Raw genomic sequence first — 16,559 nt, 5'->3', positions numbered from 1 at the left:
TTCTCCATAGTTAGGCGCGAATGGATATCTTAGATAGGAACACGCATGTTTGAATGGAAAACAGAAATACTTGCATTAATTCATCGAGACACAGCAGAGCTCCTCACCCCCAACAATGGAGTTTAGAGACTCATGCCGTCAAAGAGTATAAAGTTTTGATCTAAAAAATCTCTAAAAGTTGTTTAAATACTAAACTAGTAACCTAGGTTTACAGAAAATGAGTAAACTATAACAGATAGTGCAGAAATCCACTTCTGGGGCCCACTTGGTATGTGCTGGGGCTGAGACTAAAGCTTCTCACGTGCCTGGGGCTGTTTTGGGCATTCAACGCCAGCTTTGGATATTTTTCTGGCGTTGAACTCCAACTTGCAACTTGTTTTTGGCGCTGGACACCAGAATTGGGCAGAGAGGTGGTGTTGAACGCCAGTTTACGTTGTCTATCCTTGAGCAAAGTATGGAATATTATATATTGCTGGAAAGCCCTGGATGTCTACTTTTCAACGCAATTAAAAGCACGCCATTTGGAGTCTTGTAGCTCCAGAAAATTCATTTTGAGTGCAGGGAGGTCAGAATCCAACAGCATCAGCAGTCCTTTTTCAGCCTGAATCAGATTTTTGCTCAGCTCCCTCAATTTCAATCAGAAAATACCTGAAATTACAGAAAAACACACAAACTCATAGTAAAGTCTAGAAATGTGGATTTTTCCTAGAAACTAATGAAAATAAACTAAAAACCAACTAAAACATACTAAAATCTATATGAAATTAACCCCAAAAAGCGTATAAAATATCCGCTCATCAAAGTATCTATGCCTTAAAGTTATGAATATGAATCCATCACCTCTCTTGAATGGAAAATGTTTTAAAAACAAAAGAACAAGAAGTACATGGTTTCGAATTCATCCTTGAAACTAGTTTAATTATTTTGATGTGGTGGCAATACTTTTTATTTTCTGAATGTATGCTTGAACAGTGCATATATCTTTTGAATTTGATGTTTATGAATGTTAAATATGTTGGCTCTTGAAGAATAAGGAAAAAGGAGAAATGTTATTTGATAATCTAAAAAATTATAAAAATGATTCTTGAAGCAAGAAAAATCAGTGAATACAAAAGCTTGCAGAAAAAAAAATGGCAAAAAAAAAAGAGAGAAAAAGAAAAAGGCAAGAGCAAAAAGCCAATAGCCCTTAAAACCAAAAGGCAAGGGTAATAAAAAGGATCCAAGACTTTGAGCATCAGTGGATAAGAGGGCTTAAAGGAATAAAATCCTGGCCTAAGCGGCTAAAACAAGCTGTCCCTAACCATGTGCTTGTGGCGTGAAGGTGTCAAGTGAAAACTTGAGACTGAGCGGTTAAAGTCAAGGTCCAAAGCAAAAAGAAGAGTGTACTTAAGAACCCTGGACACCTCTAATTGGGAACTTTAGCAAAGCTGAGTCACAATCCGAAAAGGTTCACCCAGTTATGTGTCTGTGGCATTTATGTATCCGGTGGTAATACTGGAAAACAAAGTGCTTAGGGCCACGGCCAAGACTCATAAAGTAGATGTGTTCAAGAATCAACATATTGAACTAGGAGAATCAATAACACTATCTGAATTCTAAGTTCCTATAGATGCCAATCATTCTGAACCTCAATGGATAAAGTGAGATACCAAAACTATTCAAGAGGCAAAAAGCTACAAGTCCCGCTCATCTGATTGGAGCTAAGTTTCATTGATATTTTGGAATTTATAGTATATTCTCTTCTTTTTATCCTATTTGATTTTCATTTGCTTGGGGACAAGCAACAATTTAAGTTTGGTGTTGTGATGAGCGGATAATTTATACGCTTTTTGGCATTGTTTTTACATAGTTTTCAGTATGACTTAGTTACTTTTTAGTATATTTTTATTAGTTTTTAAATAAAAATTACATTTTTGGACTTTACTATGAGTTTGTGTGTTTTTCTGTGATTTCAGGTATTTTCTGGCTGAAATTGAGGGACCTGAGCAAAAATCAGATTTAGAGGTTGAAGAAGGACTGCAGATGTTGTTGGATTCTGACCTCCCTGTATTCAAAGTAGATTTTCTGGAGCTACAGAACTCGAAATGGCACGCTCTCAATTGCGTTGGAAAGTAGACATATAGGGATTTCCATCAATATATAATAGTCCATACTTTGATTAAGGATAGACGACGTAAACTGGCGTTGAACGCCTGTTCCATGCTGCATTCTGGAGTCAAACACCAGAAACAGGTTACACACTGGCGTTCAACTCCAAGAAAGACCTCTACATGTGTAAAGCTCAATGCTCAGCCCAAGCACACACCAAGTGGGCCCCAGAAGTGGATTTCTGCATCATTTACTCATTTTTGTAAACCCTAGTAACTAGTTTAGTATAAATAGGACTTTTTGCTATCTTTGTAAGGGATCTCTGAATGTTTAGTTCTTAGACTTTCATGGGGGCTGGCCATTCGACCATGCCTGGACCATTATCACTTATGTATTTTCAAACGGTAGAGTTTCTACCCACCATAGATTAAGGTGTGGAGCTCTGCTGTTCCTCATGAATTAATACAAAGTACTACTGTTTTTCTATTCAATTCAAGCTTATTCCTATTCTAAGATATCCTTTCACTCATCATCATTCTCACTTATGAATGCGTGCCTGACAAACACTTTTGTTCTACATGCAAACAAGCTAGAATGAATATCTCTTAGATATCTAATACAGGGGACCGAGTCCGAGATATTAGAATTTTCGTGGTATAAGTTAGAACCCATGGATGGCCATTCTTTAGATGTGGAAAGTCTAAACCTTGTCTGTGGTATTCCGAGTAGGATCTGGGAAGGGATGGCTGTGACGAGCTTCAAACTCGCGAGTGCTGGGCGTAGTGACAGACGCAAAAGGATAGTAATTCCTATTCCAGTATGATCGAGAACTGACAGATGATTACCCATGCAGTGACAGCATTGGACCATTTTCACAGAGAGGATGGGATGTAGCCATTGACAACGGTGATGCCCTACATAAAGCTTGCCATGGAAAGGAGTAGGAATGGTTGGATGAAGACAGCAGGAAAGCAGAGGTTCAGAAGAATGAAAGCATCTCTATACGCTTATCTGAAATTCTCACTAATAAATTACATAAGTATCTCTATCCTAGTTTATGTTTTATTTATCTTTTAATTATTAAAACTCTATATCCATTTGAATCCGCCTGACTGAGATTTACAAGGTGACCATAGCTTGCTTCAAGCCGACAATCTCCATGGGATCGACCCTTACTCACGTAAGGTTTATTACTTGGACGACCCAGTGCACTTGCTGGTCAGTTGTGCGAAGTTGTGACAAAGAATTAAGATTATGAACGTGCATATAAAGTTTTCGGCGCCGTTACCAAGGAATGGAACCGTCACGATTTCTGCGCACCACCGGTGAAGTTGTATGAGTTCTAATTTCACGCACTAGACAACAACAACAATGTCAATGCCAACGTTTCCTTTAATGCTCATGCTAGGAGAACTCTTGGATCATACACTACTCCTAATCTTGGGAATTGTGGGAGTAACGTTGTAACATTGCCAACAATTTCTATCTAAAGCCACAACTTATCTCATTGGTGCAATAGAATTATCAATTTAGAGTGAGCCCTCAACAGGATCCTAATCAACACATTTCCAGTTTCATCCAAATATGTAACATAGTTAAAACTAATAGAGTGCCTACCGAAGCCTACAGGTTGATGTTGTTCCCATTTTCTGTGAGATATGGAGCTAAACAATGGCTTGAAACTCAACCAAAGGAGAACATAGCAACATGGGAGGATTTGGTTAGCAAGTTCCTAACCAAATTTTTTCCACCACAAAGGTTGATCAAGCTAAGAACGGATGTCCAAACATTCAGACAACAAGATGGAGAATCTCTTTATGAAGTTTGGGAGAGATACAAGGAAATGCTTATAAGATGCCCCCTGACATGTTTGCGGATTAGGTGCAACTTCAAATTTTCTATGATAGAATCAATCCCAATTCAAGGAATTCATTAGACAATTTATCTAGAGGATCTTTACACATGAAGACTACTGGTGAAGCTTCAGAATTAATAGAGATTATTGCTAACAATCAATATTTGTATTCCTCTAAAAGAAGCATGAAGAGAGGGATCATGGAGCTGGATAAATTGGACACCATTTTGGCACAAAAAAAACTCTCTGTCCCAACAAATTAGTACACTCATTAAGCAACTTGGACATATGCAAGTCTCAGCAGTAGGAATACATGGCCTTTCCTATGACATGGGTGGATGAGCCTCTTTTAGTGAAGGTTGTGAACTATTCTATCTTAACCAGTCCCTTGTGGAATAAGTGAACTACATGGAAAACTCCTCCACACCACTACAAAATGACCATTTCTCAAAAACCTACAACCATGGATAGAGGAACCACCCCAATTTTGGATAGGACAACCAAGGGCAGAAAAATAACAATTTCGGTAACTTCAATAACCATCACCCATAACAACCACCTCAACCACCTCAAAACCCTCAGAAACCTTCTCCACTTAAAAATTTGTCTTGGAAAAGCTTTCCCAATACATAACCACATTTGTCCAATCAACCACAAACTTCATGCAGGAAACCAGAGCTAACTTCAAGAACCAAGAAGTATCCATAAGATATTTAGAAGTGCAAGTGGGCCAACTTGCTAAATAATTTGCTGAGAAACCTATGAATACCTTTTTCAGTGACACTATCACAAACCCAAGAGAGGAGTGCAAAGCCATCACCTTGAGAAACGGTAAGGTTTTAAGTGAAGGAACCCCAAGAAAAAATAAACAACTTGAAGAAGTCATGGAGGATGCCCTTCATCAAGAAGACCATGTCCCTGCACCTTTAACTGAAATCCCACAAGAAAAACTAGTAGAGAAGCCAAAAGTGGCAGAATACAAACCAAGAAGTTCCAATCCTCAAAGGCTACAAAAGGATAACAAAGACAAGCAATTCTCTAAGTTCTTGAAAGTATTTAGAAAGCTAAAAATCAACATTCTTTTATTGAGGCTTTAGAGCAAATGCCACTCTATGCAAAGTTCATGAAGGAGTTATTGGCTAAGAAGAGGAATTAGAAGGAAGATAAAATCGCGGTCCTTACCAAGAAGTACAGTGCAGTTATCTAGAAGAATTTATCTCAAAAGTTGAAGGATCTTGGAAGTTTCCTAATTCCATGCATAATTGGTGAGATCACCATTGAGAGAGCCCTCTATGACTTGGGGGCTAGCATTAATTTGATTCTACTCTTCTTGATAAAAAAAAGATGCAAATTGAGGAGGTGAAGCCAATAAGAATTTCTCTCCAACTAGTTGATTATTCACTGAAATTCCCTCATGGAGTGGTTGAGAATTTGTTGGTGAAGGTGAAAAAATTTATATTCCTTGCTGATTTTGTTATTTTAGACATGGAGGAGGACCCTAATGCTTCAATAATATTGGGAAGACTATTTTTAGCCACTGAAAAAGCATTAATTGATGTATAAAAGGGTAAACTAACCTTAAGAGTCCATGATGAACAAATGGTATTTAATATATTCAAAGCCATGCAACATCCAAGTGACTCTGATGATTGCATGAAGATTGACTTGATTGACCCCTTAGTGCATGAAATTCGTGAAGAAGAACCACTCTCCAGTGAATTGGAAGGCTCTCAACTCCCATGCATAAAAGAGGGAGAAGAAATGAAACCGAAGAAGGGAGCTATGCAAGCTCTTTCAAACCCATGCGTGCAATCCCCTGGGAAGGAGAACTTGGAAGCACCACCCAAACTTGAATGAAAGACCCTCCCTCTAACTCTCAAATATGCCTTTCTTGGTTCAAATGACACTTTTCTAGTGATCATGAGTTCTTCATTGAGTGAGTTGGAGGAAGAAGAATTGATCAAAGTGTTCCAATCTCCCAAGATAGCTCTAGGATGGACTATCAATGACCTTAAGGGGATATGTTCAACCATGTGCATGCACAAGATTCTACATGAAGAAAATTCAAAACCAGCAGTCCAAGGACAAAGAAGACTTAACCCAATGTGAAGAAAGTAGTGCAAAAAGAAGTGATGAAGTTGTGGGATGCTGGGATTATTTATCCAATCTCTGACAGCCCTTGGGTAATCCCAGTTCAGGTGGTTTCTAAGAAAGGGGGAGTCACAATGGTAGCCAATGAAAAGAACGAGCTTATCCCAACAAGAACTGTCACTGGATGACGAATGTGTATTGATTATAAGAGGTTGAATAATTCTACAAGGTAGGACCAGTTTCCATTGCCCTTCATTGACCAAATGCTTGAAAGACTAGCTGGGCATGCCTTCTACCTTCCTAGATGGTTATTCTAGATATAATCAAATCACAGTGGATCCTCAAGATAAAGAGAAAATGGCATTCACATGCGCATTTGGTGTATTTTCTTCTCGGAACATGCCTTTTGGATTGTGCAATGCTCCTGTCACATTTCAAAGGTATATGCTATCTATTTTTTTAGATACGGCTGAAAAGTTCATCGAAGTTTTTTTTTGGATGATTTCTCTGTGTTTGGTGATTCTTTTGTTAATTGATGAGCAAAAACTAAAGCTCACGAATACCAGCAAGTGCACCGGTTTGTTCGAGTAATACCATGGTGAGTGAATATCATTCCCACAAGGATTAATAGATTAAGCACGTAAATATCAAATTAAACTACTAATTAGATAAATAAAACTTAGAATTGTTTAGTGTTAAAATCTTGATGACTTATAAGAAAAGTAACAGCTTGAAGGAACTTGAAGGACATGGCTTTAAATTGCTTGAGGCAGTACGTGTGATTGTTGGAGGAAAATATATATGATGGAGAAGTCAAGGGCTTTGGGGATGCTTATTTCTTTAGAAGAATTAAACTTTATTTTCTCTATTCAAAGCAAGCAAGGATCGTTCACGACGAATCTTAATTAACCAATTTTCAATTCCTTGGCTCCTCGGTTTCTCCTTAATTAATCAACAACCAATGTCTCATTCAATTGACTAACAGAAAAGGTTAAGTCTAAAAACCAATTCAATTCCACATAAGATTCAAGAGTAGTCCACAGGTCAGATTATATGTCACGTATCCAAACTAGTCCTCTCCAATTGAATCTTATGCGAAAACATAATTTTCGAAAATTGTCCTAATCCGAATTATATGTCACGTATTCAAAACTAGGGTAATAAAAAATTGTGCGTTGTGTCACACGCTTTGAAAACGCTATGTCTAGTAAATTTAGAAAGCCACGTGGAAGAGTTTTCAAGCACAATTTGGATATAAGCTCTGTCGAGTCACTATTAATCCTTTAGGGATGAAGAACAAAATATTCAATAAAAAATGGATCAATGCGAGCTTTAAAATAGAAGGAAACTTAGATTAATAATTCATAGAAAATAAAAATAGAGCCTCTAACCATTTGACAAGGAATTAGTGACTCATAGAGAATAAAAAAACTCAAAGGTGAACAGTCTACGGAGGAAGCCGGATGCCCTCCTCTTTGAATCTAATTCACTTATTATACATAGGTTTTTCTAATTCCAATTCAAATCATAATCTCATCTTAATCAGTATAATTAAGATAATCTCTAACTAATTTAAATATTAAATTTCAAAATAGAATTAAAAGGAATTTAAAATTAATTAATTACAGAATCTTCGTTAATTTTCATTTCAAAATCAAATCTTCAAGCTTGGGCTTGTGATGAATCAACGCTGGACAAGGCAATTATGGGCTAGTGTGGCATGCCCAATCTTCCTCATAGCACACCTGAAGCGGACAACACTAACAGGAGTTGAATTGGGTTAAGACGTGGCACACTCAAGTCTTGGCGTGGCATGCCCTCTTCTTGAGTTTCTCCCAGGAGAGTGACTTTGACAAGTCATGGCACGCTTGAGGCTTGGCATGGCACGCCCCTCCTTGGTGGTGCTGAGGCGTGGCATGCCTGAGGCTTGGCATGGCATGCCCTTGTTAAAAGTGTTAGAGTGTGGCATGCCCTTGAGGTTGTGTGGTATGCCAAGTCATCTGTTCCATGGCGTGGCATGCATGTGACATGCCCTGGCTCCTCCTCATGTGGGTGTGCAACGCCCCTGCCCAGGTGTGTCACGCCAAGCTTAATGATGTTGGGGTGTGGCACGTCCCCTTCTCTTCTCTTCCAGGGCACGACATGCGCTGCTTCTTGCATTGGTGCATGGCTTGCATGGCTTCACCCCCCCCCCCCCCGCACGTGCTTGGCTCTCCATTCTTTATGCTAAGCTTGCTCCTTGATCAACCTTCAATTTGCTACTTGATTTACCTCGCTTTTGATCATTATTCCTTGAAAACACTTAGCAAACTCCTTAGTAGCACAAGATACTTAAAAGTGACAAGATTAGAAGATAAAAATGTAATTAAACCTAGGAAAACAATGAATTAAAGAAAGAAAAACAACTAATGAGGCGAGTGTATCACAACATCAAACTTAAAACTTTACTTGTACTCAAGCAAAAAGAAAAGAAAAGAAAGGAATTGAATGAATGAAGAAGAATTGAATCTTCTTAAAACTCATGTCCCTCTTAAGAGTGGGGTTTAGCAAACCATATGATTATAATCATATTCTCGTCTTTCTTAATGAATCTTGAGGTCTTGAGAGTGAAGAATCCTTTAGAACTGAGGCTTGGATGATTTTATGAGACCTTTTCTTTTAAGCTTTGAGTGATCCTTGAATCCTTTATTTATAACAGAGAAAGCTTTTCGATTGACAACTCTAAGTATTCCGTCTCTAGGCAACTCTTGATAGTGGGCTTTTGATTGAAAATCCCAAGTCAATTGGCCCAAGTTACTTGGTGATAAAGCACCCCTCAAATCTAGTTACCCAAGCCTCTCCTTGACACAGTCGCACCACAAGCATATAGCTAAAGACTTTAAATTCCTAGGCATTGATGTCCAGAGCCTCTTTGGACTTCTAAATGTTGTCTCAAGAAAACTCTTGATTGTGGGCTTTCAATTGATAATCCCAGACCAGTTGGCCCAAGTTATCGAGTGATGAAGCACCCCTCGGATCTAATTACTCGAGCCCTATCCTTAGACAATCAACACCACAGACATATAACTAGGCTCTTTAACCATTGATGCTCAGAGCTTTGCAACTTTGATTTTCTTTTAATCTTTTCATTTTTCTTTTTTCTCTTTCCGGTTTCTTTTCTCTCTTTTTCTTTTTATTCTTAATTCAACTCAAAGATATTCTATTTTATTTGTTTTGATATCTCATAATACTTTTTTAAGCCTCTACTCATGAAGAATCATCCTCTCCTTTCCTCCAAGATTATTAACCTTTTAACCACATTCCATAGAATATAATCACACAGTTATGGACCACCACTTTTCACAAGAGGGATTTTATCCATTAGATTTAATATTTCCTCCACCAAGCAACTCTTTCTTCATGAAGTTTAGAAAGCTCGAAGGGTAAGCATAGTAGCAAGTATGGATAACGCAAAGACAAGAGACATGCATGATGTACGAGTAGATGTATGAAAGAAAAGTCCAAAGAAAAGAATGATGCAAATACTAGCAAAATTAAATTGAAAGAACTAAGATTGACTAACCACGGGTAGGTTGTCTCCCAACAAGCACTCTTTTATCGTCACTACCTTAATGTTTCTTCCGCTAGGTTGGGGCTTGGGAAGCTTGAGGAGCTTCACATCGTACCTCAGTACCATCCATGTTGATGCATGCATCCATTACCCTCATGCCAATTCTCTTCTTGATGCAAGTTGCCGATTCTTCTATCAAAGTTTAAGCTTCCTCTACTGTTTGTTTCTTTAATAAGCCCTAAGCCCATCCATCAAGTATTACTTTGTAGTCCACAAAGACACCATCATAGAAGAAAAAAATTTGGAATCCCTTGGGTATGTCACGTTGAAGATTCTTCTGGAGTATCTTCTTGTATCATTCCTAGGAGTCATGAAGTCTTTCACCCTCTTGTTGAATGAAGTCTATGGCCTCCTAATAAATCCATATTTTACGATTATTTTTGGCTTGAAAAGAATGGATTTTATCAATTTACCCTGGATTTATTCCTTGAAATTGCATGTTTTTGTGAATCTCTCCCTAATTATGCTTAATTATGAAAACCATGTTTTTTATGCTTAAATTTGCCAAATTTAATCCACTTTTCTCCCATTCGATGTCTTGATGTGTTTATTTGAATAATTTAAGGTTTAGAAGGCAAGAATGACTTGATAAAATGGAGAAAAAGCATGCAAAAATGGAGAACTCATGAAGAAATGAAGATTGGATTATTTCTGGGTTGAGCATATGCATGCCTTATGCATACACATATTTTCCTATTTGTACGTACGTGGTGCACGAATTGTGAATCACACTTTTCACAACTCGTACCACTGACCAGCAAGTGCACTGGGTCGTCCAAGTAATACCTCACGTGAGTAAGGGTCGAATCCCACAGAGATTGTTGGTTTGAAGCAATCTATGGTTATCTTGTAAATCTTAGTCAGGAAGTTAATTATGTTTATCAGTTGAATTGCGAATAACCAAGAGAGCATAAATTAAAGGTTACTTGTTGTGCAGTAATGGAGAATATGTTGGAGTTTTGGAGATGCTTTGTCTTCTAAATCTCTGCTTTCCTCTGTCTTCTTGTTCACGCACGCACGTCCTCCTATGGCAAGCTGTGTGTTGGTGGATCACCGTTGTCAATGGCTACCTTCCATCCTTCCAGTGAAAACTACGCTCACGTGCTCTGTCACAGCACGGCTAATCACCGGTTGGTTCTTGATCTGGTTGGAATAGGATTTACTATCCTTTTGCGTCTGTCACTAACGCCTAGCCTTCAGGAGTTTGAAGCTCGTCACAGTCATTCAATCCTTGAATCCTACTTGGAATACCACAGACAAGGTTTAGACTTTCCGGATTCTCATGAATGCCGCCATCAGTTCTAGCTTATACCACGGAGATTCTGATTAAGGAATCTAAGAGATACTCATTCAATCGGATATAGAACGGAGGTGGTTGTCAGGCACACGTTCGTGATTTGAGGAAGGTGATGAGTGTCACAGATCATCACCTCCATCACAGTTAAGCGCGAATGAACATCTTAGATAGGAACAAGCGTGTTTGAATGGAAAACAGAAATACTTGCATTAATTCATCGAGACACAGCAGAGCTCCTCACCCCCAACAATGGGGTTTAGAGACTCATTCCGTCAGAGAATACAAAGTTTAGATCTAAAATGTCATGAGCTACAAAATAAGTCTCTAAAAGTTGTTTAAATACTAAACTAGTAGCCTAGGGTTACAAAATATGAGTAAACTATGATGGATGATGCAGAGATCCACTTCTGGGGCCCACTTGGTGTGTGCTGGGCTGAGACTTAAGTCATTCACGTGCAGAGGCCATTTGTGGAGTTGAACGCCAGTTTTTGTGCCAGTTTGGGCGTTCAACTCCAGCTTTTGATCCTATTCTGGCGCTGGACGCCAGAATTGGGCAGAGAACTGGCGTTGAACGCCAGTTTACGTCGTCTATCCTTGTGCAAAGTATGAACTATTATATATTGATGGAAAGCCCTGGATGTCTACTTTCCAACGCAATTGGAAGCATGCCATTTCGAGTTCTGTAGCTCCAGAAATTCCACTTTGAGTGCAGGGAGGTCAGAATCCAACAACATCAGCAGTCCTTTTTCAGCCTGAATCAGATTTTTGCTCAGCTCCTTCAATTTCAGCCAGAAAAATACCTGAAATTACAGAAAAACACACAACTCATAGTAAAGTCCAGAAATATAAATTTTTCCTAAAAACTAATGAGAATAGACTAAAAACCAACTAAAACATACTCAAAACTATATGAAATTAACCCCAAAAAGCGTATAAAATATGCGCTCATCAGTACGCATGGGTCTTGTGTACGCATCATTCAAAATTCACACGTACGCATGGTAGATGTGTACGCATGACCCCAATCTCGAACCGCACTTAAAATGGCACATGACTCACGATTTCAGGCCAATTTTGGGCCCAATCCAACTCATTTCTAGAGCATTTGAAGCATGGATCATGAAGGGATCAATCAACTAGTATAGTTTTAATCTTAGATTATAGTTTAGGTGATTCTAGAGAGAGAAGCTCCAACTTCTCTCTAGTATTTTAGGATTTTTAGGATTTCTTAGTTTAATTTCTCCTTAGTTTTAGGTTTTAACCTTATTTTAGTTTAGTCTTCTTTATGTTTTCTTGTTTTATTATCTTATTTTGCCTAATTTCTCTTGTTAATTTCTCTATTTTGCTACTCTTTAGTTTTGAACTCTTGTTGAATTTTCAATTATTCTCTTTATTTTTCTTTATTGATGCTTGTTTGAGTTGTTATTATTATTTTTCTTGCATTGAGTAGTTGTAAATTTTATTAATTTATGCAATTGATAATACTTTTTTTATGCCATCCTCTGGCGATTGGTTTGAGATCCTCTCTCTTGAGTTGATTTGGGACACCCTTTGTGTTGGTGGTCCACCTGGCTCCAGGGATACATATGTCCTCTAGAATCTTATCCAGGTCAGTGTCTGCTCTCATCATCCTCCTGTTGAAGGAGTCTGGATCATCCTTTAGTTGAGGTAGCTTTAAGATCTCCCACATATTAGCATAGAACTCCTGGACCATGTTCCTTCCTACTTTCGTTTCAGGATTAGCTAGGACTTCCCAGTTCCTGATTCGAATTTGCTCCTGGATCTTCGGATATTCATCTTCTTTCAGATCGAATCTAACTTCCGGGATCACTGATCTCAGACCCATTACTTTAAGATAATGGTCTGAATGTTCTTTAGATAAGAACTTCCCTTGATTCCAAAGTGGTTTTGGAACGCTCTCTTTCTTGCCTCTTGGAGTGGGTTGTTTTCCTTTGGGAGCCATGATCTTAGTGATCTCGGATAAACACACCAAACTTAGAGGTTTGCTTGTCCTCAAGCAAAAGAAAAGAAAGGAGAGGGATAGAAGGAGAGCTAGGTGCAATTGTGGATGGAGGAGGGGGGGCCGAACCCAATTTTAAAGGGATGGGGGTGGGTTTTCGAAAAATTGGAAAAGATAAGATAAAAAGATTGAGTTGAAAAAGATAATATAGAAGATAGAGTTTAATTTTGAAAAGATATGATAGATTTTTGAAAAAGATAACTCTGAATTTTGAAAAAGATAATATGGAGATTTGAAAAAGATATGGATTAGTTGAAAATATTTTTGAGTGAAAAAGATAGATTTGTTTTCAGAAAAGATTTTGAAAAGAGTTGGATTGAATTTGGAAAGATGGATTTTTAGAAATTAAGGATTTTAGAAATCAGGGTTCTTGACATGTTCATGTAAAAATCATGCATTGAAGCATAAAATTTGAAATTAAAATGGAAATACATGTGGGAAAATGGATTTGGCTCCTCCCTGTCTTCCTGGCATTTGAACGCCCAAACACTGCCTGTTTTGGGCGTTCAGCGCCCAAATGCTGATCTCCTGGGCGTTCAGCGCCCAGTTGCTGCCATTACTGGCGTTCAACGCCCAGTGGTTGCCTGTTTCTGGCGTTGAACACCCAGATTGCTGCCCTTACTGGCGTTCAGCGCCCAGTGGATGCCCATTTTGGGCGCTGAACGCCCAAAATGCCCCTTTACTGGCGTTTTCTTGCCATTGAGCTCCCTATCTCTGTTTTGTGTGCAGATTCCTTCTGTAACCCTGTAAACTTATGAAAATGATTCTGTACCTTAGTGTCAATGAACTTTATATAAACAAATAAAAATAGAAATAGAAATAGGGCAAAATGCTCAGAGGATTGTTGCCCCATGGCTGGGTTGCCTCCCAGCAAGCGCTTCTTTATTGTCTTTAGCTGGACCTGGCTGAGCTTTTAATCTAGCTTCAGCCTTGAGCATTCTTGCTCAATGTTGCCTTCAAGATAATGCTTGATTCTCTGTCCATTGACAATGAACTTCTTATCAGAATCAATATCTTGAAGCTCCACATAACCATATGGTGACACACTTGTAATCACGTATGGTCCCCTCCACCGGGATTTCAGTTTCCCGGGAATAGCCTGAGTCTAGAGTTAAACAACAGGACCTTCTGTCCTGGTTTAAAGATTCTAGATGACAGCTTTTTGTCATGCCACTTCTTTGATTTTTCTTTATAAAGCTTGGCATTTTCGAAAGCTGTGAATCTGAATTCCTCTAGCTCATTTAGCTGGAGCAATCATTTTTCTCCTGCTAGTTTGGCATCAAGGTTTAGGAATCTGGTTGCCCAGTAGGCCTTATGTTCCAGTTCCACGGGCAGGTGACATGCCTTACCATACACGAGTTGGTATGGAGAGGTCCCTATAGGGGTCTTGAATGCTGTCCTGTAAGCCCACAGAGCATCATCCAAGCTCCGTGCCCAATCCTTTCTACGGGTATTTACTGTCCGTTCCAGGATTCTCTTCAATTCTCTATTAGAGACTTCAGCTTGCCCATTGGTTTGTGGATGATATGGAGTGGCCACCTTGTGGCGAATTCCATACCGAACCATGGCAGAGTAAAGCTGTTTATTGCAGAAGTGAGTGCCTCCATCACTGATTAGTACTCTAGGGACACCAAATCTGCTAAAGATATGTTTCTGGAGGAATTTCAGCACTGTCTTAGTATTATTGGTGGGTGTGGCAATGGCCTCAACCCATTTTGATACATAATCAACTGCCACCAGAATATAAGTGTTTGAATATGATGGTGGGAAGGGTCCCATGAAGTCAATTCCCCATACGTCAAACAACTCAACCTCTAAGATTCCTTGTTGAGGCATGGCGTAACCATGAGGCAGATTACCAGCTCTTTGGCAACTGTCACAATTACGTACAAACTCTCGGGAATCTTTATAGAGTGTGGGCCAATAGAAGCCACATTGGAGGACCTTGGTGGCTGTTCGCTCACCTCCGAAATGGCCTCCATATTGAGATCCGTGGCAATGCCACAGGATCCTCTGTGCTTCTTCTCTAGGCACACACCTACGGATAATTCCGTCTGCACATCTCTTAAAGAGATAAGGTTCATCCCACAAGCAGTACTTTGCATCAGTAATTAATTTCTTCTTTTGTATTCTGTTGTACTCCTTGGGTATGAACCTTGCAGCTTTATAGTTTGCAATATCGGCAAACCATGGGGCTTCCTGAATGGCGAATAAATGCTCATCAGGAAACGTCTCAGAGATCTCAAGAGAAGGGAGGGACGTCCCTTCCACTGGCTCTATCCGGGACAGATGATCAGCTACTTGGTTCTCTGTTCCTTTTCTGTCTCTTATTTCTATATCAAACTCTTGCAGAAGCAATACCCATCTGATGAGCCTGGGTTTTGAATCCTGCTTTGTGAGTAGATATTTAAGAGCAGCATGGTCAGTATACACAATCACTTTTGATCCTACTAAGTATGCTCTGAACTTGTCAATGGCGTAAACCACTGCAAGTAGTTCTTTTTCTGTGGTTGTGTAATTTTTCTGGGCATCATTTAGAACGCGACTGGCATAATAAATGACATGCAGAAGCTTGTCATGCCTCTGTCCCAATACTGCACCAATGGCATGATCACTGGCATCACACATTAGCTCAAATGGTAATGTCCAGTCTGGTGCAGAAATGACTGGTGCTGTGACCAGCTTAGCTTTCAGCGTTTCAAACGCCTGCAGGCACTTTGTGTCAAACACAAATGGCGTGTCAGCAGCTAGCAGATTGCTTAGAGGTTTTGCGATTTTTGAAAAATCCTTCATAAACCTCTTATAGAATCCTGCATGCCCCAGAAAGCTTCTGATTGCCTTAACATTGGCAGGTGGTGGTAATTTTTCAATTACCTCTATTTTTGCTTGATCCACCTCTATTCCCTTGTTTGAGATTTTATGCCTAAGAACAATTCCTTCAGTCACCATGAAGTGACACTTTTCCCAGTTTAAAACTAGGTTGGTCTCTTGGCATCTTTTCAGAACAAGTTTCAGGTGATCAAGACAGGAGCTGAATGAGTCTCCATATACTGAGAAGTCATCCATGAAGACTTCCAGAAATTTTTCCACCATGTCAGAGAAAATAGAGAGCATGCATCTCTGGAAGGTTGCAAGCGCATTACATAGCCCAAATGGCATCCTTCTATAAGCAAACACTCCAGATGGACATGTGAATGCTGTTTTCTCTTGATCCTGGGGATCCACTGCAATCTGGTTGTAGCCTGAGTAGCCATCCAGAAAGCAGTAATAATCATGACCTGCTAGTCTTTCTAGCATCTGGTCTATGAATGGTAAAGGAAAATGATCCTTTCTGGTGGCTGTATTGAGCCTTCTGTAGTCAATACACATGCGCCACCCTGTAACTGTTCTTGTGGGAACCAGTTCATTTTTTTCATTATGAATCACTGTCATGCCTCCTTTTTTTGGGACGACTTGAACAAGGCTCACCCAGGGGCTATCAGAAATGGGATAAATAATCCCAGCCTCTAGTAATTTGGTGACCTCTTTCTGCACCACTTCCTTCATGGCTGGATTTAGCCGCCACTGTGGTTGAACCACTGGTTTGGCATTATCTTCC

This window comes from Arachis hypogaea, chromosome 12 (assembly GCF_003086295.3).
Source record: "Arachis hypogaea cultivar Tifrunner chromosome 12, arahy.Tifrunner.gnm2.J5K5, whole genome shotgun sequence".
NCBI classification, from domain to species: Eukaryota; Viridiplantae; Streptophyta; class Magnoliopsida; order Fabales; family Fabaceae; genus Arachis; species Arachis hypogaea.
The sequence above is the reverse complement of the archived record's forward strand: the minus strand, read 5'-3'. Positions refer to the sequence as shown.